The sequence below is a fragment of the Haliotis cracherodii genome, unplaced genomic scaffold (genome assembly GCF_022045235.1).
Source record: "Haliotis cracherodii isolate W230 unplaced genomic scaffold, xgHalCrac1.p SCAF_18, whole genome shotgun sequence".
Classification (NCBI taxonomy): domain Eukaryota; kingdom Metazoa; phylum Mollusca; class Gastropoda; order Lepetellida; family Haliotidae; genus Haliotis; species Haliotis cracherodii.
The window spans coordinates 9,137,101-9,163,084 of NW_027266273.1; the positions used below are offsets into that span (position 1 = coordinate 9,137,101).

At 37.7% G+C, this 25,984-nt stretch overlaps 1 protein-coding gene across 4 annotated transcripts in view; it reads right to left on the reverse strand.

Annotated features, from left to right (window-relative positions):
- Positions 1–24,274, reverse strand: part of LOC139465750 (semaphorin-5A-like) — a 144,974-nt gene extending 120,700 nt beyond the window's left edge. The window contains exon 1 of one of the 4 annotated variants that reach the window (XM_071247603.1): positions 23,650–24,274. The gene's annotated coding sequence lies outside the window, so the exon portion shown is untranslated. Of the gene's footprint in view, positions 1–10,233; positions 10,334–18,373; positions 18,406–21,374; positions 21,441–23,649 lie in introns of those variants that run through there. The other 3 variants (XM_071247605.1, XM_071247606.1, XM_071247604.1) reach the window with 3 other exon arrangements.
- Between the last annotated feature and the right edge of the window lie 1,710 nt (positions 24,275–25,984).

Consider the following 25,984-nt stretch of genomic DNA (forward strand, 5'->3'; position numbering starts at 1 on the left):
TAAATTGTGTATGTCATTCCTACCTTGACATTCAAGGCACAAGGTTGTGTACTTGAGTTATTGTCAATGATGTAAGATGGAGCTAGTTCCTTCCGCAACAAATATTGCCAGTATAAAAATAACATAACACATGTGTCATTCCTACCTTGACATTCAAGACACTAGGTTGTGTACTTGAGTTATTGTCAATGACGTATGCTTCCACATGTACTAGTTCCTTTCGCAACAAATATTGCAAGTGTAAAAACATCATGGAAAAATGTTCCTAGTAAAATTGTTCCTACGGAAAAATCCCTAAGAGAAAAATAGTTCTATGGAACAATTTGACTACAGGAACTGATACGCTTTGACATATGACCCTTTGTACGATTCTCTTAATCATTCAGGATGTCATTAGTAGGTATTTCTCTCACTGTGTGAGGTTTAATTACAGGTGAATATGATGTGTACCCTGGTCTATACATTTTGCAAGTCCTTGGGACATTCTGTACCAAATTGTAGGCTCCCTGGCATATGGGTACCAGGGTTACCACTGTACCAACAGCAAATATACTACTCTAAAAAAGTTAAGGACCACTCGATTCTTTCATATTACTAAAGTTTATCTGTCATGAAAGAATCGGGTGGTCCTTAACTTTTTTAGCTGTATATAATACAGTGTATGTATAATTTCTTATGCTTATAATAGAAGGGGATTTCATTGATAGAATCCAAATTTAATGACTGGGTGCAACAGATCTGACATTTACTGTCTATATATTAATTGGATTTCTTATAAGAACAGAAATAGCACAACAATATTACATTCCTAATTAGTTTCAATCATTTCAACATCCAACAAGCATCAAATGGATATCATATGCATCCATTCCTAATGTCTGTCTATATTTTTATTCCAGTAAACTGTTTATGTACAGAGTATATGTCACCCTTTCAGTCATTTAAGGATCTTTAAAATCTGATACAATAACAAGTCGGGTCTCAAACTGTGGGGGCATGGGTGGCCCCGTCGTCTAAGGCGCCGCAATTCGCTGTGCAGAGTTGCATCCCTTGGGCACGCCAGAAACCTTTGATTGTGGGTTCGAATCCCAGTTCACCCCATTTATGTTTCTAGGTTTGTCAGCACCATACCCGTGCACATGGGTTTCACCCAAGTGTTAAACATCTGAGTCCTGCATCACTTCAGGCTTTCCTCCCACATTAAGCTGACATGCTGCGATATGACTGGAATACTGTAAAAAGCTGTGTTAAACCCGACTCAGTCACTCATTAATTGTGTCATCAATTAAAGGTGTTCTTATCCCAGGTGGTAAGATTGAGTATATTAGGATTGTTGTTTAATATATTATAAAGAGTTTATCTTATATATCAGTTACAGAGTGGCGCTGTTTATGTCAGGGCTCCCCTGGATAACAATAAGACAACAATTGAGAGTGACTAACATCTCCAGGGTCCACTTGCACAAAGCGATCTTAGCGCTAAGATGATCGTAACTCCCATACTTTAACATAGGCTTACAATAGTCGTAGCGCTAAGATCGCTTTGTGCAAGTGGGCCCAGGTGATGTTAAATGTCAGATGAATCACTGTATGCCCCTGACATTTCTTTAGAAAATAACACAAATTATACAAATCTATCTACCTCATGGTGTTTATGTAGTTTACCGACCAGAATCTGCCATCAATAACTACCTTCCATTCATAATTACGTTTCTTTTTCTAGCATTTATACGAACATGGTGTCTGAACCTAACATTAATGATGCATCATTCTCGAAATAAAAATGACACAAATTATACAAACTTAACCTTTGGGTGTTTATGTAATTTACCTTTGGTTACAGTGTGTGCGAGACCTGATCCGGACACGTGTAAAGTGCACGACCCATTCAAACAGTGCTGAGTCATACAGACCTGTCATGGTAATGTCAAATTAGATGCATTATCACTAAAAACTTCGCCAATTACTCAGGGATGGTGCAATCTTGATTGTTAGAAATGTGTAAGGATGGGGAGACATAGTAAGAACAATTTAGCTGCTACCTGATTGTGTGACAAGCATGGGAGTGGTTAGGTTAGTTGTTTTTTTGTTTAACGCACACTCAGCATATTCCAGCTGTATGACGGCGGTCTGTAAGTAATCGAGTCTTGGGCAGACAATGCAGTGATTGACATCATGAGCATTGATTCAGACAATTGGGATACGATGACATGCATCAACAAAGTCAACGAGCCTGACCACCTGATCCCGTTCGTTGCCTCTTTCGACAAGCATAGTCGCCTTTTATTGTAAGCATGGGTTGCTGAAGACCTATTCTCACTTTGTGGAAAGGGCCTTGCTGGGCCTACAGTGTAACAAGCCAAAGTTGTGACCGCTTGTCTACCCAGCTGCCCCAGAACAGGAAGAAGGTAACAGAGGAATGGCAGTCAGATAGATGGGACAGTTTTCATTTGCTGGAGGGTTCACAATGTTCTGATTGTGGTGATGCAATTATATTAAGTTCAAGCAACAAAGATATATGATTCAAAGGTAGGGTTCTTAGATGACTATAATTACATAGCTGGGGGCCGTTGACTGTCAATGGCTCAGTGGGTCATGCTGTTTACACGGTGACACATAGTACTAAGTTCCTGCTTTAGATATACATAGTCTCTAGTTATTGCCATATATAACATTGGAACAACTGATTGGTGAAATTGTTGGAAATCTGTATTACACGTAATAAGCCCTTATCCCTGCTATCATTAAAAATCATCGCTTCAATCATTTTAGAAATATACCACTCTAAAAAATTAAGGACCACTCGATTCTTTCATATTAGTATAGTTAATCTGTCATGACATGACAGCTGATTTTTTCTCATTATTATCATATTACTATATGTCATCTGTCATGGCATGGCAGATTAACTGTAGTAATATGAAAGAATCAGGTGGTCATTAACATATTTTTACCAGCATATGTCATAAATTGTAATAATCATAAAAAATGAGTTCATGAAGAAAATATAAGGGTGAGCCTGGGTTATATTCTGAGACAACCTGTATTTAGTTTTCTTATCATTATCACTCTTAATTTCATATCGCTATCTCTATTCTGTAAATAAAATTATATGAATATTCATATTTATCATTATATAACACTTTCATAAATAATATATAAATGTAATTTAGTAATACTATTTTATATGTGACATTTTACAATACAATCTCCGCTTGACTTTAAAAGCAAGGTTTTTATCTAGCATATTGCCAAATAACCGTACATTATGTTCCTTAAAACCTCAGTAAAGCTTTAAGATTTAATGGTGGACATTTGAAGGACATTCAATGAATTTGATACATCAGTGACAAAAATAATGTCTGATGCAATTCCCAATTTCAATTCGTACCATTTGTCCAATGTTTTTTTTTCAGCCGAACCACTGACTTGCCTTTGCATGTGTTTGTGATGGTGCCACCAGTGGAGCAGGATATGTTCACCTTTTCAGGAACACCTGGTATCATCACTATTTGAAAGTTATTCATAAACACATGCTTATGATATAGACAGAATCCTTCAGTCGACTCTGCTTTTGGCAGGGATTTCTTATAAAGGAATGGCTTTTGTTACTTTAATTTACATTGGATGTCTTCAAGTCTTGACAATGAACTGTCTGCACCCAAATGAATATACCACAGTGTAATTCCCAATAAAATCTAATCAACCATGTCAGTGCTAGGAGAGTGTTACTGATGTTATGGCCCAAGCTGACACAAGACAGTATGAGGAATATCCATCACAGTCTTTATTTGACATGGAAATCCCAGCTTAAATATTATTCCAAAATTACATGGATTACTCAAGCCTCTGTGAGACCCCAAGGATCAGTGGAACCGGTTTTACACACTGAATCATTTTTAACTCAGCCATCAATAAGTCCTCAAAATGGCAACCATCAAAGAGAGCAAAAAATTCTAATAAGGCACACGCATAAATTCTCTTGAATTCAAACAACAATTAAAGTTGTATGAATTGTCTAAGACTGTAACCAGATTTGATTGTTTTAATTGAATTGTCCTCTGTGATTGTCCCACCCTTGGCGCCATGGGACAATGGTCTCAGTATGAGGGATAAGGCTTGTTAGGTCATGTTCGTCTCAGAGTATTGATACAGATTAGAATAAAGGATCAATTCAACTAAAACACATTTCGTCTTCTACATAATCAGCCTCATAAAAATAATTAGTTAACATCTGTATCGACATTTCGCGTCGAGTCATAGCTGGTGTCCCTTGGTTTAGGAGAGTTCGTTCCCTTTAAGAAACTCAGTGTAATCAGCGCGACTTCAATTTTCCCTCGAATGAAATGTTATACCTGCCTAAAACATCCTGAATGCATAAATCATGAAAAAAAATGAGAATCTTGCTTTTCTGTGAACATTTGCCCCAAAACACGAAAATTTGTTTTAGTCAAACTTCCTAAGACTTCCTAAAAGATGAAATTCGATACTGAAATTAAAGTCAGAAAGGACATGGAACTTAATTTCTCTGCTGATGAAACAAGACTTTAAACCATATCAATCCATCTGCAAGGCCTTTGATGTTACATTGAATCTCTGCCAATTTAGGGATTTTGCTTCCTATAAAACCACTTTTTTTTATTAGAAATGTTAATGTGGATAATCTTTCTTGTATCCAAACAAATAAATCTGTTCAGAGTTGTCTGTAATATTAAAACACTGGCAGATTTATAATGGTGTTATGGGAAGCAAAACCATTAGCAGTAATGCCTCATCTTGAAAATTATTGAACAAAATTGATCACTTTTTAAGCAATACCTTACAAATGTACAGAAATACAAAATTGCTAGAAAACGATATGCAGTTACACTTTATGAAAAATACTGATTATTAGTTGTCAACAAACCTGAAACACAATCTTAAAAAACATGAAAGTGACTTGTGAAAAAAATATTGATCTTCCATGTAAAACAGACATGCACAGGAGGATGGATGGCTTGCAGATATTGTAGTCATATGATGCCACAGTGCCAGTGAAGTATCTCGTACGCCCAGTTTAATTAGTACTGTGTTAAATTGAGCTGAAATTGGAATAAACAATCTTTTTTTTATTTGTACTAATTCAAAAAATAAAATTTAACAAATTTTAACAAAATTTCAAATTCTACTTTGCTATTCATACTTTCTTTCTAAACATGTGAAATATCTGATTCTTTTCATTCTCAATTGGACATGTGGAGCAGTTGGTAGCGGTTTATTGTGTGCGCAGGTACATGATTCATCTGAAAGTAACATTAAGTACCTACCATAATTATCATAAATTTTCATGGATGTATGTGATCACAATTACTTGTGCCTCAGAGTACCCATGACCTAGCAACGCAATGGTCTACAAAAGTGTCTGCCACACTGCTTACTTAAAGGGGCACTGACAATACACCAGTCACGGCTTGGACATTGTGGTGTCGCTCTCCACACAAAGATGACATGGTGAAGGCCGACTACACACTCAGAGTCTTGCTTGTACTGGGACAGATAGCTGCAGCAGGACTTGAGTTAGTGAGTGAGTTGGGATCGATGCTGCTGTCTACAGTTACACTATGATGTGTCAGCTGAACATGGAGAAAAAGCTGCAAGTGATACAGATTGTAGACATCTTCGGGGAACTCACAGGGATGGGTAGGGTAACCACAGACCAAGGATGAACCAAATAAGATTCTAGATATCTAAGACTGCTAATATAGATTATGAATTAACTACAGTGTGACGAACTACCAAAGTGTGCTTGAAACAGTCAGAATTTTTCCCTGACGTTTGTACTCTAGTTGACACAGGAAAGAAGTGAGGTTTTCCCACCCTACACATGCAAAAGAGCATGGGCAGTAGAAGACTATCATCCATATGACTGATTCTGGATAGCTGACACTTAAGAGGTCTCTGTTGAAAATCTAAACATTTTTATAGTGTGATGACAGCCAAATACAGGATTATGGCAATGATGTCATGTAGGGTATTCGTGGGTATTCGTGGGAATTATTGGGATTTGGAACAAGATAATCAGATCCTGGCACCACAGGGGGATGCAACTCTCCACAGCAAGTTGAGGCACAAGACCACATGGCTATCAATCCTTATCATAGTAAGGTCTAAGATATCATCATTACGACAAGTACAGCCTCTCATAAAGACCCAGAGACAAAAATGTCCACAAATGTCCCAAGAAAGTCTAGATTCTCCATAGTCTTGATTAAAACATGAAGAGATTCTCTGGGCTACTTTTTCATTTCAAAAGACAATTTCGCAAAAGAAATGAAAAAAAATGTTCATTTCAGGGAATAAACATTAGTTGGACTTGGACAAGTAATATAATTCAACCAAGGACAGATTATCTAGTTTTAAAATCCAGTGCAGATATCCTGTCTAATATAGTTTGACATTTGCGAACCTATAGGAAACAGCATGCATTGCACATCAAAAACACAGAATACCACTTGCAAAACAGCTCCTTTGAAAGCATCTTTAAACATGTTCATTAAAGACTGCCTTCTCAGGTGCTTCTCCCTAGGATGTCTCCTTCATCACCGATAACACTCTTGCCATATGCTATACCTTACATAAACATTATCAAGACTCCAGATACATCACCAAAGGTGTATGGCATATTAGTCAAGTCGTATTTTAAATACCGGTACTTTAAAGATGCTATCATTGTCATATTGCCCGGAATGACTTTTGAATGTTTATTAATCCATATTGCCTGGAGACTGAATATTCTCTGGCTTGTGATTTTATATTTATGTAATATTGAAAAACAAAACACATAAATGTGTTAAGAGTAAAAAAGTCTTACATCAGTAATAAATCAGTGAAATAAAAATACAAAATATAAACATACAGATTTTGGATAAATGACAAATAAAACAAGGCCTAGATGTCAAACATTGACAATTAAAGTTGTCAATTTCAGTCCTTTTGCTATCAGCAATGGCAATATGAAATCTGTTATCAGCATGACTGATACCCATTTCATAGTTGATTGGTCTGTTTTAAGGGATACACAGACAGCAGTCACGTTTGATTGGCTGAAAAGAGCATGCTATATCAATTATACTCCCCATCACCCTAGTGTTGACAGCTGGATAATGTATGTACCACTGCAGGATGATGAATGTTATATTGCATCACTTAGCTTGCATCACAGACATGTATATAACAGTTATACACCAAGTGTACCAGTCATGCACCCCTGGGGGACAGAAATAGAACTCGTACATTGCAAAAGCCACCTTGTCAATATGTGGAATGTATCACATGGCAATTTCGTCTAAATCCAATCGTATTCATCAAAGATAATAGCATTTACATCTACATGAAGATTGTTATGAGAAATACTATTAAAATCTTTTTTATATACAAAGTAGAAAAAAAATCGTCCCCGAAATATAGTGTTTAATTTTCATGATTTAAACACAGACATATACTGTTGATTGAAACATTTAAATTCAAATTTAAAACTTAATTTAAATTCAAATGATTAATTTAGTGATAAGGATAAGAATGTTCAAAGCATGCTGATTGTTGGTTCTAAACATTAGATCATTTAGAAAACAGGAAAGATTATTTGTTTTTCGTGCTTGACAAATGCACTTGTCTCCTATACAGATGGCTCCTTGTGGAACAAGTATGTTTGCAGTGGGAGCTTGTATCTGAAATCACCTCCTATCAAGCTGAACGGGGTGGGGCATCTTCATCTTCAACCATCTTGTTGAGCCGTAAATATCTTGGTTTGATTGAGTTGCGAGTGGACGACCACTTGACGAAAATATTTGTCCCTAAATTTCGTAAATACAGAAAGTTGCTTTCTCAGTCAAATCCAATTTTTCAAATGGCTGCATACAATCTGGTTTTCCCAGATGCTATTAGGTCAATTCATTGTGTTCTCTATCCCACAATCCCCAGCGTCACACCCACACCGATGATTTAAAAGATGAGCAAATACGAGATAGACCCAAAATAAACATCTTGCTGTAAATAGACCACTGGGAAGAGTATGAGCAGTCGAAGAAGTCAGACTTATGTGAAACATCTACCTCATTACTTGAGAAGTAATCCAGAAAAAAACTGTCTTCCAGAATCAGTGCCCTTGACATTGCTTGTGGTACTGCCTATCTGAGACAGACTATATGCAACAGTGTTTCAGGTTAACTCATTAGCATGTTTTCAAACTGTTTTTGATTTACTGTATCAAACTTTTAAATAAGCTGCGTTTACCATTGAAAAAATAAATAGCAAGTGATTCTGTGGTATTTGATTGGGTAATGAAGCATTCTTTTCTGTTTTGCGTTTATGTTTCCATAAACCAAAAAACATAATGACCACACCCTAAAATGGACTACTGTTTCCTGATTGGCTGATAATAGAATGTGCTTGTTTTGCTAAACGATTTCACAGATTTTGTATTATTGTTCACAACGTTAATGATAAATAAGCAAGTGAAGTCCGTGAAGTTATTATTATAAGAAAATTTGTTCAAAGTTTCTTGTAAAAGTTCTTGATATTAAACTTGAAATAATATTTTTGTTAAATTCAACTGCATTTTATTATTTGTGCAAAATGTATGGCAAGTTCAGTTTCAAAACAATAAAATATAGATAGTCTTGCAAAAAAATAATGAATTCAAATTACAAAGGCATATAAATACATTTTAATTAAGAATGTTACCAAAATACATTCATCTTATATACCATTTTATTTGTTGTCTGTTTTAATTCAAGACACTTAATCAGATGAGACTCTGCATTCTTCAACCTATAATATATCATCTAAACTTCAAGCGTATATTTTTTGGGTTTAAAACAAATTTGTATTACTAAGAAGTGAATTTGCCAAACCACTTCAAAATCACCATAGCCTGCATTGTAGAACTAAAGCCCTGCAAAAAACACACTTCAACGTCAGGGAGATTTAAATGGGCAAGCTCAGTGTTGAGAGGTAAAAATATTTCAAGTTGGCAAAGTTTCAGCAAAATGTCGACAGCGTACGGGAGACTCCACAAACAGACAAGTAAGAATAGACGTAGACGTTAGATAAATACAACAACGTAGGTAGCTATATAGATGTACATATACTACTGCCTGCTCGGCCAAGAGCCTTCCTTGAGCGTGAGGCATTCCCCACATAGCCTTACACAATTCACTGTAAGCCTCTATCTTGCTAAAAAGATTTACACGACAATGTTACCTGCTTTACTTTAAGCCTGAATGAGCTAAGAGTTGGGTTACAAGCATCATATAAAATACATCGGATGGAGATTTCATATAGTATGTCAGCACAGGTTCAATACTTCTACACTAGTACAAGCACTCCTATCTAAGGCCTGTAAAATTGTAAAAATACACTTGGCGAGGAACAAAAAACAACATTTTTCAGGTAGTATCTGGATACCAGGCAACAAAATTAGGAATGTATTACCAGTTTTTGAAATAAGTAAGCTGACAATATGGAAACATTGTTACACATTTCATGAAATACTGTTAAGGTATAAGATGACGCCTAAAATACCACTCCCACAATAAATCTACAATATACTCGCGTGTCAAGGATATATCTGAAATTTGAATCCTTTGCTAAGCACTTCAAATTGGCTGATTTTAAACAACGCTGAGATCTACAGACATTAAAGATATTAAATTTCATATAAATATAACTTCTTTATAACCATTCACAGCTTACTTTATGCAAGAAAATAACAACCACACAAAATTAATAACCCATTCTATAAAACTAAACAATGAAATACTGATTTCCTTAAAACCATTCCCAAAACACTATATGACAAATACACCAAAAATTATTTCCAAAATCACATATTGTTTATCATGACCATTCAGTGAATCCCAACTCAATCTTTACATTACTCTTACAATATGAAAAACTTCCAATATGAAAAACAACTGACAAAATAAAAGCACATTTAAGAAACGACACTTTGTTGAATTGTTTGATAGGCATTTCTTAGAAGTTGACGGTGACAAAGTAGAAACAATACATGAATAACATCATTATTTTACTGTATTTTTACTTATTTTACAGTAAAAAAAGAAGTCATCCATAAGCTGTCTACTTTTTCAAATTTGTTCACCAAAGCAATAACTTCTAAAACACAACAGCCAAAAGCCCATGGAACAAGTCACTGCTGTATGAGTGTTGATGTTATAAAGATATATCTACCTACCTACATGATGAATGTAGGCCTGTATTCACCTGTCATCTCCCACCTGCACACTGAGATACTACTGCTCCTCTAGGTACCTGTGGTACTCCGCGTACTGACGCACGATATTAATCTTCTACTACCTACTCTTTTCTACATACTTTAAGTCCGAGCCAAGATACCACGAATATCTTCCCTCGTCTGGCTAACTGGTGTACTGAGGGCACAGATCAACATGGTATATCAAATATGTTGATGGGATGAACTCTGGAATGGTAAATATTAAAAGAAGGATGTACCCAGTAGTTAAGGGTTGGTTTATGTAATTATTAATATTTTATTTGAAACATTGTAAATATCAGATGTGAATTGGATTTTTTGTTTTGTTCGTTTTGTTTAACGCCACACTCAGCAATATTCCAGCTATATGACAGCAGTCTGTAAATAATCGAGTCTGGACCAGACAATCCAGTGATTGACATCATGAGCATCGATCCATTTTGGAACTGTATCAGTAGTTCTTAGGGGTTGGAGGGGCAGTCATATTTAATTTACTTCCATTTGATTTTCCAGTGTGTTAAAGTGTTTTTTGGTATGTCTTCGGCTCCCTATGTGTGTCAGGGGGTTGGATGGTTACATGCAATGTGTGATCTGGTTGATAGTGTGATATATAACATGCCAATAGTTTAGATCTTTGATAGTGCAGTTAGCCATGATTTTTCCATGATCTGATTTCAGTCAAACCTTGCTAATATGGATTGTAATGTTCCAACAGAAACCATGTGGAAAAAATGTATCCTGATCAACAAATCATTTTGAAGCTATGTATTATAAATATAATTAGATGTTCAATACAATTATAATCCAAAAGATGGGGTTCCTGGATTACTTGGGCCAGGATTTCAGTGTGGGGTTTCTGGATTACTTGGGCCAGGATTTCAGTGTGGGGTTTCTGGATTACAGGGGCCAGGATTTCAGTGTAGGGTTTCTGGATTACCGGGCCAGGATTTCATTGTAGGGTTTCTGGATTACAGGGGCCAGGATTTCAGTGTGGGTTTTCAACATTACAGGATTTCAATGTACATGTACAGTAAAACACGTTTATAATGAACATGCTTGTAACATACTGACGGATGTTGTGAACTTAATTTTTGGCCCCATATAGATTTGCTGTATAGATGTTGTATATATGCTTATAACAAACTACAGTTATAATGAACTAAAATTAGTGGTCCATTTGAGTTCGTTATAACCGTAGTTTACCGTACCGGTATTTCCACCTCACCATGCATTAATATTGCTGACAGATTAAATGTCCTTGTTGATACAATAAGCAGACAGATTCTGTTGTTGATGAATCAAACCAGGCGAGCACCTTTACCATGGTGCTACCTCAGTGACATAAAACTACAGGTCAAATGTCTCAAAGATAGTCACTCTACTGTACATCAAAGGTCATTGATAACTCGACAAGCTATCAGAGAAAGGAAGAGTCAGCCATATACCACATAACAATATGCCATCACAGAACATCCCAAATCTACATACATCACAACATGTGACAACACCCAAATCAACATACATCACAACATATGACAACACCCAAATCCACATACATCACAACAAGCCATCATAGAACATCCCAAATCCATATACATCCCCTCCCCAGTGACCATAAATCAGCAGCCCTATTAAAACCCACCAGGCCATGTTGGGACTTGAACTGACATTTGCACGCTCCACATGCATTCCTTCAAGAATGGGCTGCTCCACGACTGAAGGGGTGTACCCACTAGGCAGGGGCATCTCCATTCATTCGTCGCGACCACCGTCAGTGCAGAGAGCAGCGTCTCAACAGTCTCATGGTATTACTGTATATCAAATACATACAAATCGGGCATTTGCAATTTGAAATGCACAAGACAAAAAGCATAGGTGTTTGTGTAACGTCACGTTATGACTGTTGTGTTAGCCTTCACTCTATATTTGTGGCTATTATCGTTTGATATGCCATTGAAACCTGAATATTTCTGAAAATCCTTTGTGTACATAAGTAGAGGATGAGAAGAAACAAATTAGCATATTTGTTCAGTATCAAGCTGTAGCCTCATGAACAGAGGCAAAACGTTTATTTGTTTGTTTGTTTGTTGTTTAATGCCATACTCTGTAATATTCTAGCTGTGTAATGGTGGCCTATAATTAATCGAGTCTGGACCAGACAATACTGTGATTGATATGGTGAGCAATGATCCACCTCAGGGTACAATAATCAACCAAGTCACTGAGCCAGACCACCGGATCTCTTTGGCTGCCCTGTCATCTAAGGCGCCGCGATTCACTATGCAGAGTTGCGTCCCTTGGACACGCCAGAAACCTATGATTATGGGTTCGAATCCCGGTTCGTCCTGATTATGTTTCTAGGTTTCACTAAAGTGGTAAATGTCCGAGTCCTGCATCACTTCGAGCTTTGCTCCCACATTAAGCTGACACGCCGCGATATAACTGGAATACTGTTAAAAGCGGCGTTAAACCCAACTCACTCACTCACTCTTCGGCTGCCTCATACAACCAGTCAAGGTCGCTGGGGACTAATTCTAACTCGGAATCCCCACAGGGCCTGAGGAGATGAGATAACTTCCAGTGTCTTTAGCTTATTGTTTAAAATAAGTGACTGAGTTTAAAGGAACAGTATTTCCGTTGTGATTATTTGTTGTTTAACGCCACACTCAGCTGTATCCATGGTATATGATGGTCTGTAAATATCCAGATAATCCAGGGACTGACATCATGAGCATCGATCTACGCAATTGGGATACAATGACATTCATCAACCAAGTCAATGAGCCCGACCACCCGACCATTAGTCGCTTCTTACGACAAGCATGGGTTGTTGAAGACCAATTCTAACCCAGATCTTCATAGGTTCAGCTTCATGTGTGTGGGTGAATGGATGTGGGAGGTGATTGGGGTGGGGGTCAAATTAATATTTACCACTTTGGTTCTGCTAACGGAGGAAACTTTTCCAGTTATTGTCATACTTGAAATGAACTAACAGACTACCTATATTTGAAACACAATCAATTCGAACACAATCTACCACACAATGATAGTAATTTATACATATCCTGTAAACTTTCTGTCCAGTCCAAGACCAGAATGACTTCTAAAGAAGTCACTGTCTTGTAACACATTTGACCACAGATTAAAGCTGCACACATGCAGCGACCACGTCTAGACGCATGACTATTTAAATGCATCATTTCAACTGTTTATCTTTGAAGTTTAAGCTACCACAGACAGCACAGGCTTTTATTGCTGACTTGGCTATTTCCTACCCAAAGTCAAAGGATTTAGTGTTACAAATCTTGGAAGGTGAGCTGTCAGTGCCACCATATGCTATAATGGATGGCACCATGTAAGGAGGCCCACCACCTCTTGATGCAGGCATACAGGTGTTCAACACTCCAGTAAGAGCAGAATAAAAAGTCATGTGTCGGCAGTTACTCTGTGTCTACTCCTGCCATTAACACTAATGATGAAATGCAACATGTCTGGATCAAGGTCTGAAAGGGTTCCTGTCTCTCCCTGTCTTGTCAGCCATTATACAAGTAATGGAGATATCACGAGAATCTGTTCATTATGGAAGAAGAATTTATGAGTGGGTGAATGAGCATGGTTTTACGCTGCTTTTACAAATATTCCAGCAATATCCTGGCGGGGGACGCCAGAAATGGGCTTCACATATTGTTCCCATGTGGGGAATCGAACCAGGGTCTTCAGCGTGACGAGCAAACGCCTTAACCACTAGAGTACCGCACTTCAGATTAAATTCAATTACAAAGAATTGGCTGGTCCTTAACTTGTTTTGAGTAGTATAACTGAAACACTGTTCAATTAAAATGGCAGAGCCAGGGAATAATCTGTCTTGAAGAGCTGCCAAAATAGATTCCATAGCATGTACCAACACTAAAAACACCTAATGTACAACATGATTTGGATATATTTCAAGATTTGCTTTGAATGAAATTTTTCGCTGATGAAGAGACAAACACAAGCATTATGTCTTAATGTTCCCGCAGGAACATAGTATCTTGGCGTCAAATTTGATTAGTACGCAACTGTCAAAATTAACCCATCATTTTGTAATCAGACAATGCACTATGTACAAACACTACGCCGCAGCTCTCCTGCAGCCAATGCAATTACACACTGTGAGGAGCCACGTAGTTTGTGGCTGCCCATCAGCCAAGATCTACGCTAAATAAATTGCATCGAGGCAAGGCATTCGTAACGTTACTTCTCAGCACTGCCAAAATCTAATAATAAGATAATTTCATTACCTACAAATCACCTTCTGTTTGGTTAAGTAAACAGGTAGGTCATAGTATAAGTGGGTGTCTACGCCATTCATGACATCATATACTGCCACAATCATAATCAATAATCAATTCATTTACATGATCGTGTTGCCAATTAAACTTAATCTCCTTATGTAAACAGAATATGATGCTTGTGACTAAAGCATCCCACTATTCTCCTGTTTTTACAAATTATCTTGATTGGAATGTGCTCACAATCACCTGCAAGCCCATATAAGGCGATCCGTGAAGATCTGGGTAAGAATAGGTCTTCAGCAACTCATGCTTGCCATAAAAGGCGATTATGCCTTATGGGATCGTGTGGTCAGGCTCGCTGACTTGGTTGATGCATGTCATCGATCCCAACTGCGTGGATCGATGCTCATGTTATCAATCATGTCTAGTCCAGACTCAATTATTTACAGACCGTCATCATATAGCTGGAATACTGCTGAGTGTGGCGTTTAACAACAAACACACTCCTTATATGGATATGTAGTGGCAAGTCTTGTGATTTACAGAGAATCTGTGTTCATATCATCAAAGAGTTGCCAAACAATACACTTTACTGCCATTCTATTGGCCAGGACAGGTCATTATATACAGATGAATGAAGTGATGGGGTAGTGAAGTGATGGGGTGATAAAGTGAGTCTCATCCTCTATTCAGTAATGAATGGAACAAGTCTTGCAATACAGACATCAAATTTAACATCAAACAGGTATTTGTACAGACAAAACCAAATCTATTCCATTCACATTAAAGATACACCATCATTTAAGTTATAATGTGTGCTTTCGTTTCAAATCCTAGATCGAGGTTTTTAACATGTAGATTAGCATGTGTGTGGTGGCATGTGGTCGTGTGCACAGATCGTGGTCACGAATCAGGGGGAGTTAAGCAACGTTGGTCGTGGAGAGTAGTTGGATGGGTGACCATATTCGGCAGATCTACTCCTGAGAGTTTCTAGGGCTTCGGTCCTGCCCGACACTGAAGAACATGTTATGTGTGGTGTCTCCTTAGGCAAGTGACTTTGTTCGAAATATGCCTCTGTTCGCCCAGCAGTGAATGGGTACCCGGTAGGATGAGATGTAATGTGAGTGTTAACCTTCTAGCACCTCAAAAGCAGCTTTGGTAGTATACTACCCAGGGAGCTGAAAAAGGAAATCGGGTGCACATTCACTCACTGACTGACAGAGGATTACAATCGCATAAGCGCTTTGAGAATGCTTCCAGGACGATAGAGCGTTATAAATAACCATTTATAATTATTTATTATTATAGCCGCATCAGTCAAGGTCTCAAGTCTTGCAGAGACCATGCCCTATTACCCTGGATTGCCTGGGCCAGTGTCATAAGTAACATTAATGAACACATGGGGCGGCTGGGGAGGCTATGAGACCTAACGCTGTCTGGGGCACTGGGATGGCGGAACTGGGTGCTCCCATCTAGATCTTCACAGCTTCTAGTAAATGGGTTTCTTGCTGTTGATTTAAAGGACTAATGATATAATTCTTCACACATGACATACTGACTTACATACAACTGCTTAGACCACTGACAGACTACAATTGATATTTTTACATAGCAACTTACTCCTCTTTCACATCACTCCTTCCTTTCTTGCACACGCATTGTTTTTTCCATGCTACAGTTTTTTAACTTCTTTCCAAGTCCTTTACACAGGTCACTGATTCTTAACACTTTCATATTGTCTTTAATTTTTTCTCTCTCAATCATTTCTCATACTCATCCTTCTATCATTTTTTTCTCACAGTCAAAGAAAAAGTTTAACCCCTGAGAGATACAGACAGAAACAGTCACACACATGTCAACACTGTTCTCAAATCTTCCTGAGGTAACACTTTTTGTGACTCCAACTTGAGATGTTTTAAAGCCAGGTGTTAAAAGTCTTCCATCGACACAGGTGTACGGAGTAGGTTTTGTCATCGTGTGTCTTCCGTCTTACACGGGTATCAAACCATCGTGAATATATCACAACCCACTTACCACATTCTGACACATCCGGACCATCAATGGCCATATCTCACTCCCCATCTTTATACGTCCCTGTATGAATACATACATGGCCCAATCACAATAATGTAAGCCACTATTTAGCATAGGATAACCATTATGTGTTCTGTAGTCCACTTAATGGCGTCTTGTGTGTGATTGGTTCAACTTATTGCTGGTGTGGCATAGAACCAGCCTCACTCACTCACTGCCGATCTGAGATGTGTTCTTCATTGTTCATACCAATCCTGATGTTGAGGTGGCAGATTTAACATTCCCTCATATTTTAAGCCTATTTATTGGTTTTGCACCCCATCCACACACACCACGCATGCGCACACACACACACACACACGCTGACACACACCTGCAAATACAGACACACAGGCATACTTACACAGACACACACACTCTGACACACAGACACACACACCCTGACACACACACACACACACCCTGACACTGAAACAGACACACTGACACAGACACACACATTGACACAGACACACGCAGAAACACAGACACACACACACACACACACACACAATCTCTGTCACAGACACACACATTCTCTCTCTCTCTTACTATATATATATATTGCCAAGGACTAGACTGCTAGACTTTTCAACAAAATCTCATGTTCTTATATCATCCATGAACACACTTTTACAGACTCTCTTTTCAAACCTGTCAAAACTTCAGATTTGCATACCTCCATAGGTCTGTTCAGCCACCTGGGCCTCTACCTCCTCGACACAATTACAGATACCGGTAATCATTGTTACCACTGACTCCGACATTCTGCCGCGTGTCTACTTGGGCTTGTATTACCCTCAGTACAGTCTACACTTCTATAAATAGTGTTTCAGTAACAAAATATTAATTAAAACTATTAATAACTTTATAACCTCAAAAATCACAGTTTATTTGTTTGTTTGTTGTTTAATACCACACTCATCAATATTCCTGCTGTATGATGGTGGTCTGTAAATAATCAAGACTGGACCAGACAATCCAGTGATTGATATCATGAGCATCAATCCCCCCAATTCGGATACGATGACATGCATCAACCATCTGACCACCTGATCTTGTTAGCTACTGCTTACGACAAACATAGTCGCCTCTTGCGACAAGCATGGGTTGCTAAAGACCAATTCAAACCTGGATCTTCACGGGTACAAAAATCACAGAATGACCTTGAAATAGACAAGAATCTGGTGAAATGTGTGTCAGGGGTAGTTTATGAAGGTATAATTACATCCTTTGCACAGCCCATCCTGGCACATAACTGGGATACAATTCACTTCATAGCACAGCGGCGTCAATTTCTCTCCGTCTATAACAATATGATGATATATAACTACTTGTCTCCTGTTTGACTGTAACACAACTAGACACATGGTCTTTATTAAAGGTGGCCGCATTAGAGGGACGGTAGCTCATGATGGTTTAATGTCTGTCATCACACATTGCATATAGAGTCATAGACATTGCTAACTACTTTTCACACTCCGGAGATCAGAGGGCGTCACAACTGGCTTCGTAAAGACACCCTCAACTGAAATTACCTCAAAAGTACATAATAAAGCAGACAGGGTTTCATACAGTGTGGCTTATTGAGTTGTTGTAGGGTAAAAGTGTAAGTAAATTGGGAGTCGGTGGGACGTTTATGTCTGTCATCGTCTGTCGAACATGTGTGCCGATGTATTCAATATGACCCTGCCGTGGGAGGGGTATGAACATGTCAACGTGTGTTTCTGTACACGAGTAAGGTATTTACTTACATGGAGGTAGTGGCAGCCAAAACAGGGGAGAACAACAACTGACTCTGGAATGGAGGTGGGGAAAATGTTTAGTGTATGTGGTATGTTTCTGGTGGGGGTTTGGGTATAGGTGACATGTGATGCAACTGATGTACAGATGGAGTGGTGACGGGAAACAATAGACGACTGCACTTGGCAAGATGGTTGTGTCAATACGCTCGGGAAACTGGGAAGGAGAGAGCTAACGAGGAGTAAATACTTATTGGCGAATGAGTGAGTGAGTGAGTGGGTGGGTGGTTGAGTGAGTGAGAAGATGAGTGAGTGAGTGAGAAGATGAGTAAGTGAAAAGATAAGTGAGAAGATAAGTGAGAAGATGAGTGAGAAGATGAGTGAGAAGATGAGTGAGTGAGTGAGAAGATGAGTAAGTGAGAAGATAAGTGAGAAGATGAGTGAGAAGATGAGTGAGAAGATGAGTGAGTGAGTGAGAAGATGAGTAAGTGAAAAGATAAGTGAGAAGATGAGTGAGAAGATGAGTGAGAAGATGAGTAAGTGAAAAGATAAGTGAGAAGATAAGTGAGAAGATGAGTGAGAAGATGAGTGAGTGAGTGAGAAGATGAGTAAGTGAGAAGATAAGTGAGAAGATAAGTGAGAAGATGAGTGAGAAGATGAGTGAGTGAGTGAGAAGATGAGTAAGTGAGAAGATAAGTGAGAAGATAAGTGAGAAGATGAGTGAGAAGATGAGTGAGAAGATGAGTAAGTGAAAAGATAAGTGAGAAGATAAGTGAGAAGATGAGTGAGAAGATGAGTGAGTAAGTGAGAAGATGAGTAAGAAGATAAGTGAGTGAGTGAGTGAGTGAGTGAGTGAGTGAAAAGATGAATGGGTGGATGTGGAGGTGAGGGAGTGAGTGGTTCTATACTACTGTTAAGACATATTCCAGCCATATCATGAAGGTGACACAACTATAGATACACTCACTCACTTACTCACACACACTCACACACACTCACTCACTCACTCACTCACTCTCATACCCACTCTCATACACTCACACACTCGCACACCCTAACTCATTTATCACAACATTTCGGCCACACCAAGGCAGCAACACCAACATAAAAACAGGATACCCACTTTGTACCCATGTGGAGAATGGAACCAGATCTTCCGAATGATGAGCTAACACCTTCACCAGGAGGCTTCACTAGACACGGACAAGGACGAGCCCAAGCAAGTAGACATCTATTCCATGGACATACAAACCCTGATTGTAAGAAGACATACCCACCACCAGAATAATACTGTTTGATACAACCCTTGCTTGTATTGGCCATACCTACAGATGCTCCATGTGGGGCAGATTATGAAACAAATCAATTCTCTCACAAATGCAATAACCTCGTACTCCAAGACACATGTTACTTGTTCCAACTCTTAATCAATCCCCTCCAACAATGACCTCCCATTCTGTTACACTACCTATAACTCCAATCAGATGCAAGTCCACACATTCTACTGAAGCTGAAGGAAATAGATTGAAAAATGTGAATATTTACCCTTAATGACGTACAGTATCTCCCGTGTCCTTTCTACTAGACTATAAAATGAAGAACAAAACTAGACTATCATTAAGTCTCTGAAATGATTTTTTAGTTTTCAAATTTCTTTCTACTAGACTATAAAACGAAGAACAAAACTAGACTATCATTAAGTCTCCGAAATGATTTTTTAGTTTTTAAAATTTTAAAAAATTAAATTGTCTTTGATATATACTACTCAACCTTTGGTAGAGATAACCAGACATGGCATCCTATTTAAATATACACTTGACATATAAGAATTAGTTTTGTGTATCATGGAAATTTTTTTATCCCTACAAAAGTTGAGTAGTATATAATATATCCATTGATCAGAAGATCTCTCCGGTTTTAGAACTGAATAAATCTAGATTTGCCAAAGTTAAGTCAACTTTTGTAGTTTTCTGATATTTCTGTTTTGGAGAGACTACACTAAGCCCCTCCCTACAAAGTGAGCTTAGTGTCACAACCCCTCTACCTTAACGTACACTTATGATAGATGTTGCACTATAAGGCTGGAACGGACTCAGTGTGCCGTGTGATAGGCTAACCAGATTCCTACACGTCGCGGGAGTATTACCTGTAAGAACTCTAGGCAGACGTAACAGTAACACAATGCACCAACACGCGACATGCTAACAGTATATAAGCTTACGTAACATGTTCTATGTTATAACAGTCATGTACATATACAGTGAAGCCTCGATGGTCCGGACATCGTTACTCTGAAACCTCATGCTGTGATTTCTGCTGTGTGGTTCCAAAGATACAAAGTGACATAGTTCGTATCCATGATTTGTAAACTGAAATTTATGAAACTGGAATGGGACATTACATCCAGATTTACAAGATTCACTGTAGTATCCAGATATGATTATTGTATCAGAAAGTTTTAAAGTTAGACTAGTGTATGAGAATATATCCCACCTAAGCAGATTGTAAAAGCTGCATAACAGTATTCACTTCCAATGAAAATTATGCTTCAAAGTTAAACAATATAAAACTTTATTATGATTCTACAGTGTATAACAATATTCACCAAATGATTCTATAGTTTATAACATTATTCAACAGCTAATCATAATGATTCTACTTTGTACAACAAATCCTACTTTGTACAACAAAATCTAAACCTAATCATAATGATTCTACATTGTACAACAAAATCCAAACCTAATCATGATTCTACATTGTACAACAAAATCCAAACCTAATCATGATTCTACATTGCACAACAAATTCTAAACCTAATCATAATGATTCAACAGTTAATAACAATATTCCCCACCTAATCATAATGATTCTACAGTGTATAACAATATTCCCATTCATAATGACTGTACAGTATATATATATACATACAGTGTATACGAATATCTCTAACCTAACATTAATAACACTACAAGGCACAATGGTATAATAGTATTAATAACTAACTTACACTTACCCAACATCATGTCTGCCCCACAGATGGAATTACATGGCAATTACAACTTCCTTACGTTTCATTAAAGTCACATTTTCTAAATGGCTGGTGCTATTTCCTATTGCAAGCTTACCGCAAAGAAGAAACATTTCCTCTAACATTTCAGTCGGAAGTCGGCCAAATTAACCTAAGTGAAGGGCAGCGAACCTTTAACAAACTTCAATATATATCGGTGACACACATTAAAATTATCCTACATAATAATTTGTGCTGAACTTCAACATATAAGCAAGAATTTCAATGATGGTAACTTTGCCACGAGGGATCATGCTGTTGGGTGCATTTTGTATCACACTGCATCTTCCTTACAGCAACCAGTATATGAGAGATCTAGGTGACACATTTCTACTCTTGTCTACACATTTTTACTCGTGTCTACACATTTCTACTCGTGTCTACACATTTCTACTCCTCTCTACACATTTCTACTCATGTCTACATATTTCTACTCAAGTCTACATATTTCTACTCCTCTCTACACATTTCTACTCGTGTCTACACATTTCTACTCGTGTCTACACATTTCTACTCCTCTCTACACATTTATCCTCTTGTACTCATATCTGCACATTTCTACTCTTGTCTACATATTTCTACTCATGTCTACACATTTCTCCTCTTGTACTCATATCTGCACATTTCTACTCTTGTCTACATATTTCTACTCATGTCTACACATTTCTCCTCTTGTACTCATATCTGCACATTTCTACTCTTGTCTACATATTTCTACTCATGTCTACACATTTCTACTCCTCTCTACACATTTCTACTCATGTCTACACATTTCTACTCTTGTCTACACATTTCTACTCCTCTCTACACATTTCTACTCCTCTCTACACATTTCTACTAAGGTCTATACATTTCTACTCATGTCTACACATTTCTACTCATATCGAGAAAAGTACAAATAGATGATACTGTAAAAGCATGAATAATGTCTCACACAAGATTCTTGAATTATACGATAGAACATAACATGCCAAGGTAATTTCATACAAACAAATATTATCTATGTATCAAATAGTTAAACTAAACTCATTGATAACCTTTGTTAAATGAAGGATAAATTGGTTATCATCAGCAGGAGTTAAAATGTAATCATTATTGATTGGTAGATGAATTATTTTTTAAAGTACATTCTATGGTTGCCTTCAGGTTATACAGGGTTACAAGTATAGACCTAGTGGGGGGTATGTGTGGTAATGTGTTATATTCAACAAACACACACAGACGGGAACGCCTGCGTCATATAAGTTAAAATGTGATCGGTGTTGTTGAATTGATGAATTTTTTAATAAAATTTATGCCATAACAGCTCACAGGTGCTACACAGCAAGGGTATAGGCCCAGTAGGGAGTATGTGGAATACAGTAAGCCTCAACCCACATTCACAGAGGTGTCTGTCTGTGTCATATTAGTTAAAGAGTAATTCTTATTGATTAATTGATGAATTATTTGATGAAGTATATGCCATGGCCCAGTGTAGTGTACGTGGGATAACAGCTACATTTAACCAACACTCACAGAGGTGTCTCTCTGTGTCAGATTAGTTAAAATGTAGTTGTTATTGATTAATTGATGAATTATATGATAAAATATATACCATGGTAGCCCTCAGGTGTCTATAACCCAGTGAGGTGTATGTGGGATAACAGCTACATTTAACCAACACTCACAGAGGTGTCTCTCTGTGTCAGATTAGTTAAAATGTAGTTGTTATTGATTAATTGATGAATTATATGATAAAATATATACCATGGTAGCCCTCAGGTGTCTATAACCCAGTGAGGTGTATGTGGGATAACAGCTACATTTAACCAACACTCACAGAGGTGTCTCTCTGTCACATAAGTTAAAATGTAGTTGTTATTGATTAATTGATGAATTATATGATAAAATATATACCATGGTAGCCCTCAGGTGTCTATAACCCAGTGAGGTGTACGTGGGATAACAGCTACATTCAACCAACACTCACAGAGGTGTCTCTCTGTGTCAGATTAGTTAAAATGTAGTTGTTATTGATTAATTGATGAATTATATGATAAAATATATACCATGGTAGCCCTCAGGTGTCTATAACCCAGTGAGGTGTACGTGGGATAACAGCTACATTCAACCAACACTCACAGAGGAGTGTGTCCGTGTTAGCACGGACACAGAAAAAACCCTTTACATCTTCGCTGCATACACAAATAGATCAAAGAACCATAACATAAAAAAGACTTACCTACAGTCTGCATCTGGTGCAGAGGTAAATACCTATCCTCTGTATATCCTTGAGAAAGCACAACACAGAACACTCCAGTTTCACCTAGGCAGTGACAGAAACCCTCGCAGATATCCAAGTTACCTAGCACAAGGGCAGAGCACACCCATAGCCAACTCACAGTTACATAGTCAGACTTCACAGTGGCTGAATTCACTTTACAATGGCTGGAAACTTTTTTACTATGCAGGTCTCTTGAGTGCAGACTTCATTCACATCTTCAATAGATAATGTTCCTTTTAAATAAGCATCAAGTCTTGTGCGACAGTATGTGTGTGTATTGGAATATACCCTTCTGTCATACATGAAATATTCTGGTAGATCCAGCAGTGTTCCACACCTGTCCCACACAGAAACCGATCCTTGCGATTTGGTCGGCAGTGTGTGGCAAGTCAGCCACTCCAAGTTGTGTGTGCCACGGTTCACAGCTGACAGGCCAGTCAAATACTCTCTCTGCCCGGCCCCTTTAACAGCCCTGGTCCGACTAGTTCCACAGGCCACTGTGGTGACTTCTTTTTAACTGCCGTAACCATTCATACACCTTACTGACCTCAGCCTGTCGTGGACTAGCCCGATGGAGGAGAGAACAGAGGGAGGGGCTTGCTACATTACTGGTGCAGGGGTGGAGGGTAGTTGTAGAATTGGTAGTAGCTACCGGGGACTGGGAAACAATATCAGAGTGCTGAGGAGGCTCACAGGAAAGATTGCACAATTTAGTGCATGGTACTGGCTGCAGAAGCTGCACCTGACATTGCTAGGGGTGCACTTTGGAACACTTTCCTGTCTTGTGTCATGCACTACTAACAGACCCTTTTCTCTATATGGACTGAACACTATGTGCACTGTCGCATATAGTTTTGTTTGAGATAAAAATTAGACATACATTAAAATAAATCTTTTATGGCAATTATTCAATTGCTATGTCATGAGAGCACTTCTCAATTTAAGTTTCATTTGAGATGTAAATCAGACACATATGAACATATTAAAGAAATCTTTTACAGATAAATATTTTTCAATTGCTGAATCAAGAGAGATCTTCATGTCAATTTTATTCCGTTTGAAATGAAAATTAGATATACATGTTAAAACAATCATTTACTGCATAGAAATTATTCAATTGCTGAATCAAGAGAGAACTTCATGTCAATTTTATTCGTTTGAAATGAAAATTAGACATGCATATTAAAACAATCATTTACTGCATAGAAATTATTCAGTTGCTGTATCCAGGGAGAAATACTTGTCAAGTTTAGTCTTGTTTGTGAAGAATTAAATTAAAACATATTTTTAGCACAGAAAAAGTTCCATTGCCAAATGAAGAGAAACTACTTGTCAGATATAGTCTTGTTTGAGAAGAACAATTACACATATACATATTAAGCAAGTTTTTTCATACAAAAAAGTTCCATTGCTATATGAATAGAAACCACTTGTCAGTTCTAGTCTTGTTTGAGAAGAACAATTACACATATACATATCAAACAAGTTTTTTCTTACAAAAAAGTTCCATTGCTATATCAAGAGACACTATGTTGTCAAGGAAACCCTGAAAACATGAAAAACTATTTTAGTTTAAAAGTTTATTAGTTATAATAGGTTTATATTAAGCATGTTTCATATACTATCATTATAAAGGACATCATTTCTACAACTGGGGCGGTCGGGTAGCCTGGTGGTTAAGGCGTTTGCTCGTCACGCCGAAGACCCGGGTTCGAATCCCGACATGGGTTCAATGTGTAAAGCCCATTTCTGGTGTCCCCCACCGTGATATTGCTGGAATATTGCTAAAAGCGGCGTAAAACCAAACTCACTCACTCTGCAACTGAATAGAAAGGAAATATATAAAGCCGTGAATGAAAACATTAGTCCTGCACCCTGACTGGAATATATATATATTTTATGAAAACCATATTTATTTATATAAAAGCAAGTCTAGCCAGCTCCATTCCACATTATGAAATCAGCATCAGGAAAAATAACTTCTAATTTTAGAGAAGAAATGTATTGTGTAATAAAAGATTTGTAGACTATATGTTAGTCTATGAATTACATGAACATTATCCATATGTCATAACATACAAAGCCCTGTTGTCTCTATCTTGAATGTCTGGGTCAGCCTTGAAACCTCAATATGTTGAGCTGGCAGTGTCAAATTCCCAGTTGTCACAAAATCAATTCATCGTCCAAGAATAAACCTTACCCAGATAAATCAAACACAAAATAAAAAAACACAACCAAGTAACTTTGTATCAAGTGAAACAGCCTATGACAAATGTTTCTGGTTTCATATCTT